The 14,678-nt window shown below is 40.8% G+C and overlaps 1 long non-coding RNA gene across 1 annotated transcript in view; it reads right to left on the bottom strand.

Moving 5' to 3' along the window:
* Window positions 1–1,029: 1,029 nt before the first annotated feature.
* Window positions 1,030–14,678, bottom strand: part of LOC141145802 (uncharacterized) — a 39,818-nt gene continuing 26,169 nt past the window's right edge. Inside the window, exon 2 of the long non-coding RNA XR_012244647.1 lies at window positions 1,030–2,196. This is a non-coding gene — a long non-coding RNA (uncharacterized lncRNA). The remainder of the gene's footprint in view (window positions 2,197–14,678) is intronic.

A 14,678-nucleotide genomic window follows, 5' to 3' on the forward strand; every position in this document is an offset into this window, starting at 1 on the left:
CTGCTGTGCATGGTATCCAATGAGCTTCTAACTTCAGCTTGTTCAATGAAGCTTTGACAAAAAATCCTGGAAGCTGATTGGTTTTTATGCAGAGCTGCGCCAGATTTTGCGCTCTCCGGTGTTAGTAAATCAAATCAACCCCCTATGTAAACATTTGTAGATGACTCAAGTTGAAATCATATCACTAAATCGAGTTATCTGCAGGAAAGGAAAGGAATTTGTTTGGTCTGTTATAAAATAGGCTAGTAATGATCAAATAGGCACATTTAAAGCAACTGTAATTGTTTTCATTTTTCTAATTGTATTAGTATTGAAAAAGGCAATTAGTAGAAGTGATGCTTTTTTAGCAAATGGTCATTTATCCACTTACACAGGAAGCAAAGACACGTTAGGTCAAAACATTGCTTTGTCTGCTATTGCTTTTTAGAAGGCTGGTAATTACTTTTTAAATGTCCAGTATACCTAAACTGCAAATTGGTTTATAGGGAAGCTGGTAAAAGAACTTGATTGTATATGTTTTCATATATCTGATGTACTTACTGCATAACTCTGTGGTTGTTGGAAGAAAATATTAGAGTTTCTGTGTCTGTAATAGCTTTGTTTACATCTAGGGCAAAAAAACCCTAAAAAAGCTGTCAAAGAATTTCCAAGTCAAAGACGTCCCCTATTTTGCTGGAACTTTCTATATACCGTTAGTCATTACCATATAATAAGGCTTTTGCCCGGCTGTTGCTTACTGTACATGAATATGGTATTGCAGGGGAAGAGGGTGAACACCTAAACAACCCAGAATACATACCCAGACAATATGTACATTTTGAGTCAAAGAGCTATAGCAGCCTTTAAATAAAAGGGCAATGCTAAAAAATAACCACTAGGAAAATCAAAAGTGTACTAAAACTGGAGAGTGCAAAATCTAGTGCAGATGTTCATGGCAGCCAATCAGCTTCTTACTTCAGCTTGTTTAATTAAACTTTGACAAAAAAACTGGAAAGCTGATTGGTTTCCTTTTTTTTTTTTTTTTTTAAGTTTTTCCAAATATTTTATTCCAGACGTGTGGGCATGTTTAAGCGAGGATACCAAATTTCTTCAGGACATCTGTGTACCTTGCAATTTTACTCAACATTCTTCTCTCTGAAGCTGATTGGTTTCTAAGCAGATCTGCACCTGAGTTTACACTCTCCAGTCACACCATGCCACCTTGGGGACAATTTACTCCAATTTGTCATGGGGATTTTATCCCCCTCCTTGCTAGGTATCCTTCTTGCTCGGCTTCTGGTTAAGATCCATCTTATTCTGCCTCCTCCTCTTGATGAGATAGGTTTTTATATTGCTATTTATGAAATTCTCTGTCTTCTAATGAGATCTTTCTCAATTTGTCTCCTGATGAGTTTCTTCTCACTTTGTCTCCTGATAAGATCCTTCTTATTTTGCCTAATGATGATATCCTCCTCACTTTGTATTCTGACAGGATCCTTTCACTCAGTCTCTTGATAAGATCCCTCTCACTTGGTCTCATGTTGCGTTCCTTTTCATTTTGTACCCTATGAGATCCTTTTCACTTTGTCTCCTGATGAGATCCTTATTGCTTTGTTTCCTGAAGAGATCCTTTTAACTTTCTTAATGAGATTCTTCACACTTTGGGGTTGATTTATTAAAGGCAAATAGGCTGTTCACATTGCAAATAGATTTTTCCCTTTAGCTTAGTCGATGAGGTGAAACTCTGCTGACTTCCAGCATCAAATCATGTGCATGCAAAACCCCTTTTTTTTTTCCTTGCACCTGATTGGGCATTCTTTGCAAAGTGCATTTTTACCACATTCTGTAAGCTAAGAAAATTCCCTGCAATGAAAACAGCATATTTGCCTTTAGTAAACCAGTCCTTTGTTTCTTGATAGAATCCTTCTGATGCTGTCTTCTCATGAAATCTTCTCATCTTGTCTCCTCATGAGATCCTTCTTCTCAGTTTCCCTTCTGTTGAGATAATTTTCACTGTATCTCCTGATGAGATCCTTTTTTACTTTGGCTTTTTGTGAGATCCCTTTCTCCTTCTCTCCTGATGAGGGCCTTCTGACCTTGACTCCTGATGATATTTTTCTCACTTGGTCTCCTGATGCATCCATTTAATTTAGTCTCCCGATAAAATCCTTTTCATTTAGTCTCCTGGTGAGATCCTTTTTCTCTGGATTGTGGGCACTGTTTAAATAATATTATACCAGTTATAAGTGATGGCACACTTTTTCAAATAATATACATCCAGCTGAACCTACTCGTTCTCTTCGTTCCTCCTAAGACCTCCTGCTCTCTAGCTCCCTCGTCACCTTCTCCCATGCTCGCCTACAGGACTCTTCCCGAGCTTCTTATATCCTATGGAACGCTCTACCCCAATCTGTCTATCTCCTACTCTGTTTGCTTTTAGACGATCACTGAATACCCTCCTCTTCAGAGAAGCCTATCCTGCCTCCACCTAATAACTGTAATTTTATTTTCTCCATCCGATCATCTCCCACAGTTATTACCTTTTGTATCACTTGACTCCCTACTAGATCCTAAGCTCTATCGAACAGGGCCCTCTGATTCCTCCTGTAATAAATTGTATTGTAACTGTACTGTCTGCCCTTATGACTGTAAAGTGATGTGCAAACTGCTGGCACTATATAAATCCTGTATATTAATAATAACGCATCTTCTAGCTAGGCAATAATGCCTATGAATGTACAATATAAAAATCACTCAGAGACACAGCTTAAATTAGTCCATTCAGATACATATTTGCTAATTCACATTTATAATATTATTTAGACCTCTAAAGTGTTTCACTAAGAGGAAATAAAGAAGGCACTTTTGAATTAAATATACCAAAGAAAAGCCATTAAACAAAGTAGTTTATATGTTGGTAAAATGGATATAACAAAACTGTACACTGTTTCTACAGTGATACAGTATAATACTTTATACTGCTCTTTTTTTCTACCAGAAAGGAAGTTGAGTGCTATGAATTCAATGTTCTTTTTCTTTATAAGATCTTATAGTAGCTGTGATGCTTTCATCTATAACAGTGGTTCTAAACTCCTGTCCTCAGGACCCCCTAACAGGCCAGATTTTAAGTTTTACATTGGGGAGATGCAGACTAGAATACTGCAATCACTGAGCAGCAAATTATATCACCTGTGATGCATTTCAGTTATCTTGCAAACCTGGCCTGTTAGTGGGTCATGAGGACAGGAGTTGAGAACCACTGATCTATAAAGTTCAATATATCTATTAAAACTGACTTTACTTAGAGAAGCCTATGCAGGTGTTTTTCTTGAAGGGTTACAACAGTTTTAGAGATAGAAACATATAAATTGTTGTACAGTATGTTGCAATTCTGCTGTCAGTCTAGGCAAGCATTTAGAGTTCTATACACAATATTATTATAGGGTGGAATTAGAAAAAGATTATTTATGGGAATTGAGTGTAAGGGACTGCCATATCCTTAACCTCCCTGGCAGTATTCCCGAGTGTGGCTCGGGGTTAAATTTCGGTACCATTAGCGGTAACCCAGAGCCACACTCGGGATTGCATTGCAGGATCCTGGTGCGGTATACTTACCTTGTCCCCAGGATCCTGCCATGTCCCCCCGCTGTGTCCGTGGGCTCTGTCCTCCGCCCGATGCCTCTCTGTGCCAGTCCGTTCCCTGCGAGCGTCGTGACACATGAGGGCGGAGCCCGGTGGCAAATTCAGAAAATTGAAAAATCATAATACATACAGTACACTCTAATCTTACAGATTATATTACTGTATGAAATTATTTCACATCCCTTTTGTCCCCAGTGCTTTGTCCAATGCCCTGCATGCAGTTTTATATGATATATACTGTTCTTTCTGCCTGCAAACTAGAGATTGTCCATAGCAACCAAAGAGTGTACCTTTACGTTAAAAGTGGTTTTAGACCAGCTAGAAAACAGCGATAGTAAATTAGAACACTTGCAGAATTGAGCGATAGTGAATCGTGGGGAAATTAATTTTATTATTATTATATTTAAACGTTTTATAATTATTTATATTTATTTATTATATTATAATTTATGATTTTGTGTTTCAAACTTCATCATACCTGGGATATCTACTAGACTCTTGTTTGGACAGATTTAAGTGTGTTATTGCTAAGACCTACAATATATAACGCCAAATTTCTATGCAAAATAATTGTACTGCTTTGAGACGCAAAATCTGACATAATCATACCGCCAGGGAGGTTAAAACATAAAAAAAGAGACATGCAACAAGTGCAGCAGGAGCCGCCCCCTTGGACTTTTAAGGCAGAAATGGGAGTAGTGGAGTAGGTAAAAAGGCAACTGAGTGCCACTTTTATTAAGTACACAGTATGTAATACATTTTTTAAACATGAACAGTAACATTAAAATATACAAGGTATACCAATGAACCAGTTAATACATAAATGTATATATCAAAACCCAAAGCTAATAATCTAGGCACTGTCAGAGTCAAGCTGAGGTCAGTCCGTGAAGATTTGTAGCATACATCCCGACATGTTTCGGAAATTTATTGGTATATATTTTTTCCTTCATCAGGGGGGGTTTACATTTGGGTGATTTTATCTTTATTTGCAACATAGATATAGTTACATAGTATCTGTACTGTAGTGCATAAAAAGCAAGTCGTTTTACATAGTGAACTATATGGTTTTTAGGCTTAAAGGTACTTACATACGGGGTTCATTGAGGGGCATGGGGAATTGGTAAAAACAATTGTAAAGATTCCACGTTGGCTGAGAGAGTCCGCATGGACAACATAGGTGGACAGGCATGCAACTCTGTGCCGACCACTGATTCACATCCACATGAGACACTCTGATGGCTACACCAGCAAAGAAGTAATATTGTCTAAAGGACCATGAAAAACGAAAGAAAATCAATCCATGTTTTAAGATTAGTACACAGGCACAGCCAGTGTGCATGTGGCAGCAAAGCAGAGGCATGTATTGCCCACAATTTCCTGTATTTAATAGTACATGACCTTTCAATATACTGGTAGAAGCTCAGACATTAGAGCAGCCGTGATCAGACCGAGACATGCCAGCTGTGTGTGAGCGCTGTTAAATAGGGAATCACCTGATGAGGGAGCCAATCCTCCAGGGGTGGTGCTGGTTGTCCGGCCTCATTTGCTGTATAGAGAACAGCTGAGGCCAGACTCAGAGTGTCTCCCTGACGCTGAGGCACGCGGCGTAGCCCCACCACTCGGGGTACGATGACGGCACACACCAGAGCATCACCGGCGAAAAGGAAGTCTCCTTCCATGTCGTAGACACAGCAGGCACAGGTAGGAGCTCCTCCCCGCAGAGACGGCTTGTATGGAGACAGGGAGATCCCTGTCATCCACCAGTCATGTACAGGTGGAGCCTACCCGCCGGGTGGTGTGAAAAAAAAACAAGGCAGCCCAGGGAGCACACCGTGTGCCACCCATTGGACCAAAAGGACAATGACAGCCAACGTGTTTACAATGCAAAAACATCAAAATCACAAAGAACAAACAGAGGCCGAAAAATAAACAAACGAATAAATGAAAATAATAAAAATAAAATTGAGAAAGGGGGGATAGAAAGACATTGCGGTTGAATATCAAATGGACACAATTAACAATAGACTAGAATAGATCATCTATATTGCATACATGTAATTATGAAGGTAATAATGCGGTCACAAGATTATTTTTATTTTTGTGTCTCCGTGTCAGGGAGACACTCTGAGTCCGGCCTCAGCTGTTCTCTATACAGCAAATGAGGCCGGACAACCAGTACCACCCTCTGTGAAGATTGGCTCCCTCATCAGGTTGTTCCCTATTTAACAGCGCTCAAACACAGCTGGCATGTCTCGGTCTGATCACGGCTGCTCTGATGTCTGCGCTTCTGCCAGTATACTGAAAGGTAATGTACTATTTAATACAGGCATTTCTGGGCAATACATGTCTTTGCTTTGCCGCCACGTGCACACTGGCTGTGCCTGTGTACTAATCTTAAAACACTGATTGATTTTCTTTTGTTTTTCATGGTCCTTTAGACAGTATTACTTCTTTGCTGGTGTAGCCATCAGAGTGTCTCTTGTGGATGTGAATCAGTGGTCGGCACAGAGTTGCATGCCTGTCCACCTATGTTGTCCATGCGGACTCTCTCTACCAACGTGAAATCTTTACAATTGTTTTAACCAATTCCCCATGCCCCTCAATGAACCCCGAATGTAAGTACCTTTAAGCCTAAAAACCATATATTTCACTATGTAAAACGACTTGCTTTTTATGCACTACAGTACAGATACTATGTAACTATATCTATGTTGCAGATAAAGATAAAGTCACCCAAATGTAAACCTCCCCTGATGAAGAAAAAATATATACCAATAAATTTCTGAAACATGTCAGGATGTATGCTACAAATCTTCACGGACTGACCTCAGCTTGACTCTAGCAGTGCCTAGATTATTAGCTTTGGGTTTGATATATACATTTATGTATTAACTGGTTCATTGGTATACCTTGTATATTTTAATGTTACTGTTCACGTTTATAAAATGTATTACATACTGTGTACTCAATAAAAGTGGCACTCTGTTGCCTTTTACCTACTCCACTACTCCCATTTCTATCTTAAAAGTCCAAGGGGGCGGCTCCTGCAGCACTTGTTGCATGTCTCTTTTATTTATAGGGTGGAATTAGCTTATTGATCAACTAATCTATCCAAATATATGTCTTAAGGAAAACCTATGACCTATCTAACTCCAAGCTTGCAAGGCTCCCCCATTTGCCCCCCCCCCCTTCACTGGAGCACCCCTGCAGCTTAAAACAAAAAAAAACAATATTTTGTATATATCTTTTTTCCAGGTGTCTTTGAAAATGACTTGCTAAGCTATTGCTAGACTTGCCAGGCTTCACAAATTTGTTGCACAATTGCAGAAAGTCTGCATTGCATGACTCCAGATCAACTTTCTTTGCAAAAATACTACAAGTCTGCTGCAAGTTCTGGTTCAGTTATGTTGTGCAATAGTCATCCCGCCACAAGGGTCACTGTGGCTGAATTTTCATGATGTAGACTTGCAGAGCTCTTCCTGTAGAATCATTACTGCAACTTTGCTCTTGCTATAGACTTGCCACGCAAATTCGCTACAAATTGGAAAAGTGTCAACTAGAATTTTTGCTTCAAGTGCTCTGCAAGTGTACAACTTGCCTGTGAAAATGTGCAGCAAGTTAACAGATTTACAATTTAACACTGCCACATATTTGTGGCAAGTTATCCTTGCTATCTGGGATATGGGGTGAGTGGACCTATCAATATACAGTACAGAGTATCAGAAAGTTGGTGTGCGCATATGATCTTTGGAAGTAGCAGTGACAGATGAATAGGTCTGAAAGAAAGTTTAAAGAGAAAGCAAGCAGTAAAAGGCATTCAGTTTGGTTTGACTATCTTAATGACAGGTACTATTTTGTGACGTTTGTAGGCAAGTGCCTCATTTGTGTATATTCCACCTAACTTTGCCAACGTCTACCATTATGCCAAATGTTTGTTGTTGTTAAACTGTAAAATGTAAATGCATTAAACTGGTAAGGAAGGAGTTAACTGTTTTGCTAACTCCCGGAAGTTCATAATGCCGCCCCAGATGTTGGATTATAAATACAAGGTAAGGCAACCTGTTGAAGTCGCTCAGTGTATGGGAACTAGAGACGGGAATATGTCGCTATGCAATTAAGTGCTGTCCTATGTTATCCCCTGCGGGAATCCGATTCGGGGTTCCAGACCATGGACTTTATGCTCAACTGTAATGGACTTGCTACAGGCTAAGGTATGGTCTTTTATGGATCAGGGATACCAGAAGCACCAAGAGGGATTACTAAAAGTGAAACAATGTTGACAAAAGCTGTAATGTAATGCAAAGATGTACTGGATGAAGTGCCATCAGTAAAGACAAGTTTTGTTGCTTGCAAGTTCTGCCTGGTCTGAGATTATTTCAGAATATCCATAAAAAGGGGTATGCATGGTGTATCAAATAGCATGGTCACACCAGGGGACAGGACAGTGTAAGGACTGTAGTACTAGTATCTAAGTGTAATATAGCAGCCAGCTGGCCACGGACTTGAGGTGACTTGGCCTGGGTGACGGAGTTCACCAGTAGTGAAGGAGCCTCTGTCTATCAAGAATTGGAATTACATGCCCCTGTTAAACAGGGGCAGAAAAATTAGGCCTTTGGTGGTTGTGGTGGTGGTGCCACAACACTGTAAGCCCTCACAGTTACTCTTGGTGGGTGCAGGAATGGGCCCTGCTGTGAAATATTATATCAAGATTTGGAATTACATGCCCCTGTTAAACAGGGGCAGAAAAATTGGGCCTTGGGTGGTGGTGCCACAACACTGTAACCTCTCACAGATACTCTTGTTGGGCACAGGAACTGGCCCTGCTGTGAAATATTAGATCAAAAATTGTAATTACATGCAGAAAAATTGGGCCTTGGGTGGTGGTGGTGGGGCCCTAAACCAAAAATATTGTTGGAAGCTAGCATCATCAAGATTGAGGAGGAATAGGATAGTCAGCATAGGCAGTCTTCAAGGGATCCCACATCCATAGAAAATTCATTCAGTTACTTCAGCATCAGGTGCTTGATAGCTGCTGATCCAAGGCTGATTAATTTTTATGGATGTGCGCCTATCAATGGAGTCTGTGGACAGGCGCACTCTATGATCCATTACACATCCTCCAGCAGCACTGAATGTGCGTTCAGAAAGGACAGGCCAGTAGCTCAATTGCATATTGAGCAAGTTCTGACCAGTGGTTCATCCTCAAGACCCAGTAACCCAGTGGATGCTCTGTTAGAAAGGTCTCCAAGTCTGCTCTTGCCCCTAGATATTCCTGCACCATGGAATGCAGATGCTGGCGATGGTTGCCTGTACCGATCAAACCTTGGCGCTGAGGACTGAAAAGTTTAAAGGCATTGGTCAGCCGGCCACCTTCTCCACTGCTCTTCCTCTGACTAAACAAAGCCTCAGCAACACGTTGTCTGGGAAATTGTAAGGGTCATGAAATGCATTGCACAAACCTTTCTTCAAGTCCTCCTGAAGATGTTTCATCCTCTGCTCCCTCTGAGAAGGCAGGAGGAGTTCTGCAACCTTACCCTTGTAACGTGGATCAAGAAGGGTTGCCAGCCAGTAATGATCCCTCTCCTTGATACTACAAATCCTAGGGTCCTTTCGCAGGCTTTGCAGAATCAGGGAGGCCATGCAGCGTAAGTTTGCAGAGGCTTTCGATTCTGAGTCCTCTGGGTCACTCTGGATCAGATGATCTGTAACTACCTCCTCCCAGCCACGTACAAGTCCTTGGGGTTCTGGGGACAGAAAACCATCCCTTGAAGACTGCTGCAGAGTGTTATCCTCTACATCCATGCTGACACAATCCTCCTCCTCTTCTTCCTGTTTGTTTGGCCGGCCCGCAGGAATGCTATCTGGATAAAGGGGGCCTTGAGAGGTAAGGAAGTCCTGTATGCTTGTGTAGCCCCTTGAATGCTTACAGAGCACCGCTGATTCAGAGGACAAATCTGCAGAAGAGGCCACAGAGGAAGAAGAAGAGGAGGGGGTGGAGGAGAGAGAATGACCACTAACATTTTGGAGGCTTGGTGGCGGAACAAGCTCCAACAATACTGAACCCTGTCCTGCATCCTTCCCAGCTGCCAGCAGAGTTACCCAGTGCGCCGTAAAGGAAAGGTAACATGCCTGCCAATGCCTGCTGGATCATGAGTCAGCGGTAATATGCACCTTACTGCTGACCACCCTGTCCAACGAGGCCAAAACATTACCTTCCACATGCCGGTAGAGAGCCGAAATGGTCTTCCATGAAAAGAAATGGCGTTTTGGAACCTGTCACTGAGGTACAGCACATTCCACAAATTCACGAAAGGGGGCAGAGTCTACCGGCTGAAAAGGCAGCAGTTGCAGTGTCACGGAACTTCCCTCACTACGCTTGAGTGCTTCTGTCATATACCACTTCTTCCTAGTCTGTATACAGATATCAGATATTCCAAATGCTTCCAAGCAGAAAACAAGGCGACACTTGCTTAGATGCTAACATGAACTGTTTTATTTAGAATCAAAATTACAAGACTTTATATGCTGTTGGAACGTCCTCTAACAATACAACTGTAACCTAATTAACATGAGCTAATTATCTAATTCTTTATACAGCCTAGGTGACTACGTCTCCTAGCTCATTGACTATTGAACAGATATTACCATAAACATCAACACAGGGTTAATTAGAACAAACAACAATGAGTTGAATACCCTTAGAACCTGTGGTAAGCCAGACTAAACTCATTTACATTAAACACATTATAGCTGACATCAGACAGGTGAGTGGAGTTGATGACATTAGCATCTTCTCACAGTATGAGTCCCAACAGTATGACTCAGTCACTATTGCTACTATGGCAAATACAGGGTCCCCAGAGTCTGTGTGTCCTGGGGGACAAGGACTCGAAGCCAACACCTCAAGGGTACCCCAAATGCCAAGGCCCATAATCTGTAGGCAAGAGGCTCACATTCAGTCCCCTCCAAAAGCCTCTATCCCGGGTGAGTCTGTCACATGCAGTGCTAGCAATTTGGCCAAGTTAGCATTTAGACGCTGAGCATGTGGATGGTTGGGACTGAATTTCTTTTTACGGTTCAGCAACTGGGGTAGTGAAATTTGCCTGATAAAATCAGATGGTGGTGTACTGCTAGCAGATTGCTGCAAGTACTTGGGACACCTATTTCTATACCTTCATTCCTCTCAGTGCAGGTTTTTGAGAGGACTGGAGGTATAGTGGGGTTGGAGATCCCAGATGAGGAGCAAGGAGAAGTCTGCTTTTTTGTTTGATGTGGGTCTTTCAAGTGCTGTTGCCAACGGACTGCATGGCAGGTTGTCATATGTCTGGTCAAGCATGTGGTGCCCAAGCGGCTGCTGTTCTGGCCATGCTTGATCCGCTTGAGACATAGGTTGCAAACAGCAACAGTGCAATCTGCTGCAAACGTGTCGAAAAAAGCCCACACCAAGGAACCTTTAAAAGTCAGCGGGGAGTCAGCAGCGCCCTGCACCTGTGGAGGACATCCTTCCTCGTTGTAGTTGTGCTTCCTCCTTCTCCTCCTCTAATCTCTCAGGTACCCAAGTACAGTTAGTGCCCTCATCATCTCCTCCCTCCTCATCACTGGAGCAAACTTGGCAGAATGCTGCAGCTGGGGGAACATGACTGCCAGTTTCTTGTCCTTCTCCTTCACCCCCTCTCTCTAGGCTCACGTTACTCCCTTTTTCAACCTGGGAAACAACATTGGAGCCTTCAAATCGCTGCGCATCCTCCAGCAGCATGTACCCGATACTGTAGTCGAATAATTCTGGGGACTCCTTCGTGCATGATGGTGGGACTACGGAAGGAGTGACTGTGGACAAGGAGCCAGTGGAATAGGCTGCTTTGGCAGCTGCGTTGGAAGGCAAACTACTCTGAGCCTGGGTGACAGAGGATGAGGATGGCTTTGTTATCCACTCCACCAACTCTTCTGCATGTTCTGGCTCAATAATACGGCCAGCAGCAGAAAAAAAGGACAAGCGTGCTCCATGGCCACCTGCAGAGGATGCACCATGTCCACGACCAGCACTGATGACTGTAGACACAGACGCTGCTTGCCCTCTTTTAGTGTCCTGTGAGCGTCTGCCTTGACTTAGTGGCCTTCCAGACATGATGTATATTTTGTTTTGAAACACCACACTACACTGTGTACACCACCAGAAGTGTAGTAGAAACTGTACACACTGTATTAGATACTGTGTACACTGCCTGCACTGTATTAGCAACTGTACTAAGGATGCACTGTATTTTATACAGTGTACACCACCAGAAGTGTAGTAGAAACTGTGCAAACTGTATTAGATATTGTGTACACCACCAGAAAAGTAGTAGAAACTGTACTACGGCTGCATGTATTGTGTACTGTGTACACCACCAGAAGTGTAGTGGAAACTGTACACACCGTATTAGATATTGTGTACACCACCTGCACTGTATTAGCAACTGAAATACGGCTGCACTGTATTTTGTACTGTGTACACCACCAGAAGTGTAGTAGAAACTGTACACACTGTATTAGATACTGTGTACACCGCCTGCACTGTATTATCAACTGTACTACGGTTGCACTGTATTGTGTACTGTGTACACCACCAGAAGTGTAGTAGAAACTGTACACTACAGAATGCACTGTAGATATAAGCTACACTGGATGTGTATATATATATATATATATATATATATATATATATATATATATATATATATATATACGAGACTGGTGCATGCTTTGGCCAATCATCATACAGCAATGCACTGCAATCTCGCAGTGCATTATGGGGCATTCCGCGGCACTCGAATTTGCCGCAAACACCCCATAATGTTTGTTGTTCTGCAAATGGGCGAACACCCGATGTTCGAGTTGAACTTATGTTCAACCCGAACATCAAGCTCATACCTACTAGTGAGTACCCATACAAAATTTTTTTTTTAGGGGAGGGGGAAATTCCAGCAAACAGGAATATTTATTCAACATTTCAAAAATGCCCAGTCTTTTGGAAAATGGAGTATTATACAGTATGTTGATGATTTTTTGCAATTGGTCTTTATGTACATTGATAAATAAACGAACAGATCCAGCCAGTCACTTAAAAGAAGAGGATATGCTTAATTTTCAACAAGTATTGATTTTGTTGTATTATTGTAATGTGGAAATAACCATTAATGTGATTTTTATTTTTACATTTGCTGTGTCATATTTTCATGACTGTATTACAAGTAAAGGAACATAAATAGATCTGATGCAGGTCCATGTATTTCCACTTATAGGGGACAATGCATTACAGAGGGGAGATTTACTAAAACTGGTGCATACAGAATCTGGTGCAGCTCTGCAAAGTAACCAATCAGCTTCCAGGTTTTATTGTCAAAGCTTAATTAAATAAGCTAAAGTTAGAAGCTGATTGGTTACTATGCAGAGCTGCACTAGATTCTGTGTACACCAGTTTTAGTAAATCTCAGAGGTCAAGAGCTTCCATCATGACTGCTACTTACCATTCCATATCATCTAAAAGCATACATTACATACTATAAAGAATCGTGCCAAAAATTGGTTAATACATTTCTAATAATAATCACCTCCATGGCTTAACAGGTCAGTTAAAAAATCTATGGGGACTCAGACTCCAGTTTAAATTTTGCCTTGGAACCCCACATATTTTTTATTTACACCTTTGAGTAATTTCCATTGAATTCAGCCATGTGTGGCTAATGACGAGCCAAAATATATTGTCTTCTTAAATGTCTTGGAGATTTAAGTGGCAATATATCTTCACAGAAATCACCATTTCTACTCAACTCTATCTGCTGTTAAATAATCATATGATAGATTTGTGATTTTCCTAGTAGAAGCCCCAAACTGTCAAATAGGAAACAACTGAAAAATTCTAAAGGTAACATTTCCAACACGATCTTCTAAAAGTGGGTAGAGCTTCAATCTTCTACAGGAAAATCTCTTCATTTGAAACCATATTTAAAAAGAAAAATGATACCCCTAAAAAGGGATCTGAGTTAAAAGTGGGTCCACTTGTCGCTGAAATACAAACACCTGATTTTCAGTACCAATTATTATGGCCTAAAGGAGGGTCCCTTGTGATTATTGGCCCGGGGACAAAAATTCCTGTATGAGCAGTCTTGGGTCACAAAGTGTAACTTCAAAGACAAAAATGTAAGAAAAGTCTGTATAAACACATCTTGTAAATATTTTCGTATCAGCAATTTCGGAATTACCAATGCGGTCATTTTTATCTAGTCTTCCTTGTATCATCAGCAAAAGTCAAGTAGAAGAATCCCTGGTGTTTATAACATCTTGCATCTCCTCTCAGCAGATTCCACCAGAAATGCTTCCTCCCCCGGGAGTTAATTAAAAAACAAATTGGACAAATCAATTCTAAGTTCATCATTTTAAGTTACAGGAAAGTGCAGAGTTTTGTGGCGGAGGAAAAGGTCTTTATTTAAATGAATTAAAATTAGATAGAGATTTCCTAATAAGAGGATCAGTTCGTAACCTTCCACGTTAAATCAACCGACATCTTGTTTGATGTTAAATTGATAGAAATGTACCTTCATCTTGCTGTATTTGTTATCTGGGTTGCATATAACCTCTTTCAGATTAATTTTCTAGCTAAAGCGCCAATTAGTAATGACTTATTAGTTTATGTTGTGTTGGATGTTTAAAGTGTCATTGAACATAATTAGAATGCTACAGTCATGCAAGTGTTGTGACTTTTTTTTCCATCTATTTCTTATATTAAAGAACTAGAAAAGAAACAGATACATTTATAAATATATCATTAGAATATACAGTATAATTAAAACCTATAAAAATGCAATTGAAAAGGTCTGATACCATGCAGATTCAGTTACAAATTCAGTATACAGTATTTGGTCCAGTGAAAAATCATTGGTAGATCATCTTAAAGTGAACTACTGGTTTAGCCATTCCCATTTATAGATTCACTTTAATGCTTACCTCCACAACTGCACATACTTTCTCTTTACTCCCTTGATGATTCGTTCATCTTAATGATGAGAAATTAGCCC

This window comes from Aquarana catesbeiana, linkage group LG05 (genome assembly GCF_042186555.1).
Source record: "Aquarana catesbeiana isolate 2022-GZ linkage group LG05, ASM4218655v1, whole genome shotgun sequence".
Lineage (NCBI taxonomy): Eukaryota > Metazoa > Chordata > Amphibia > Anura > Ranidae > Aquarana > Aquarana catesbeiana.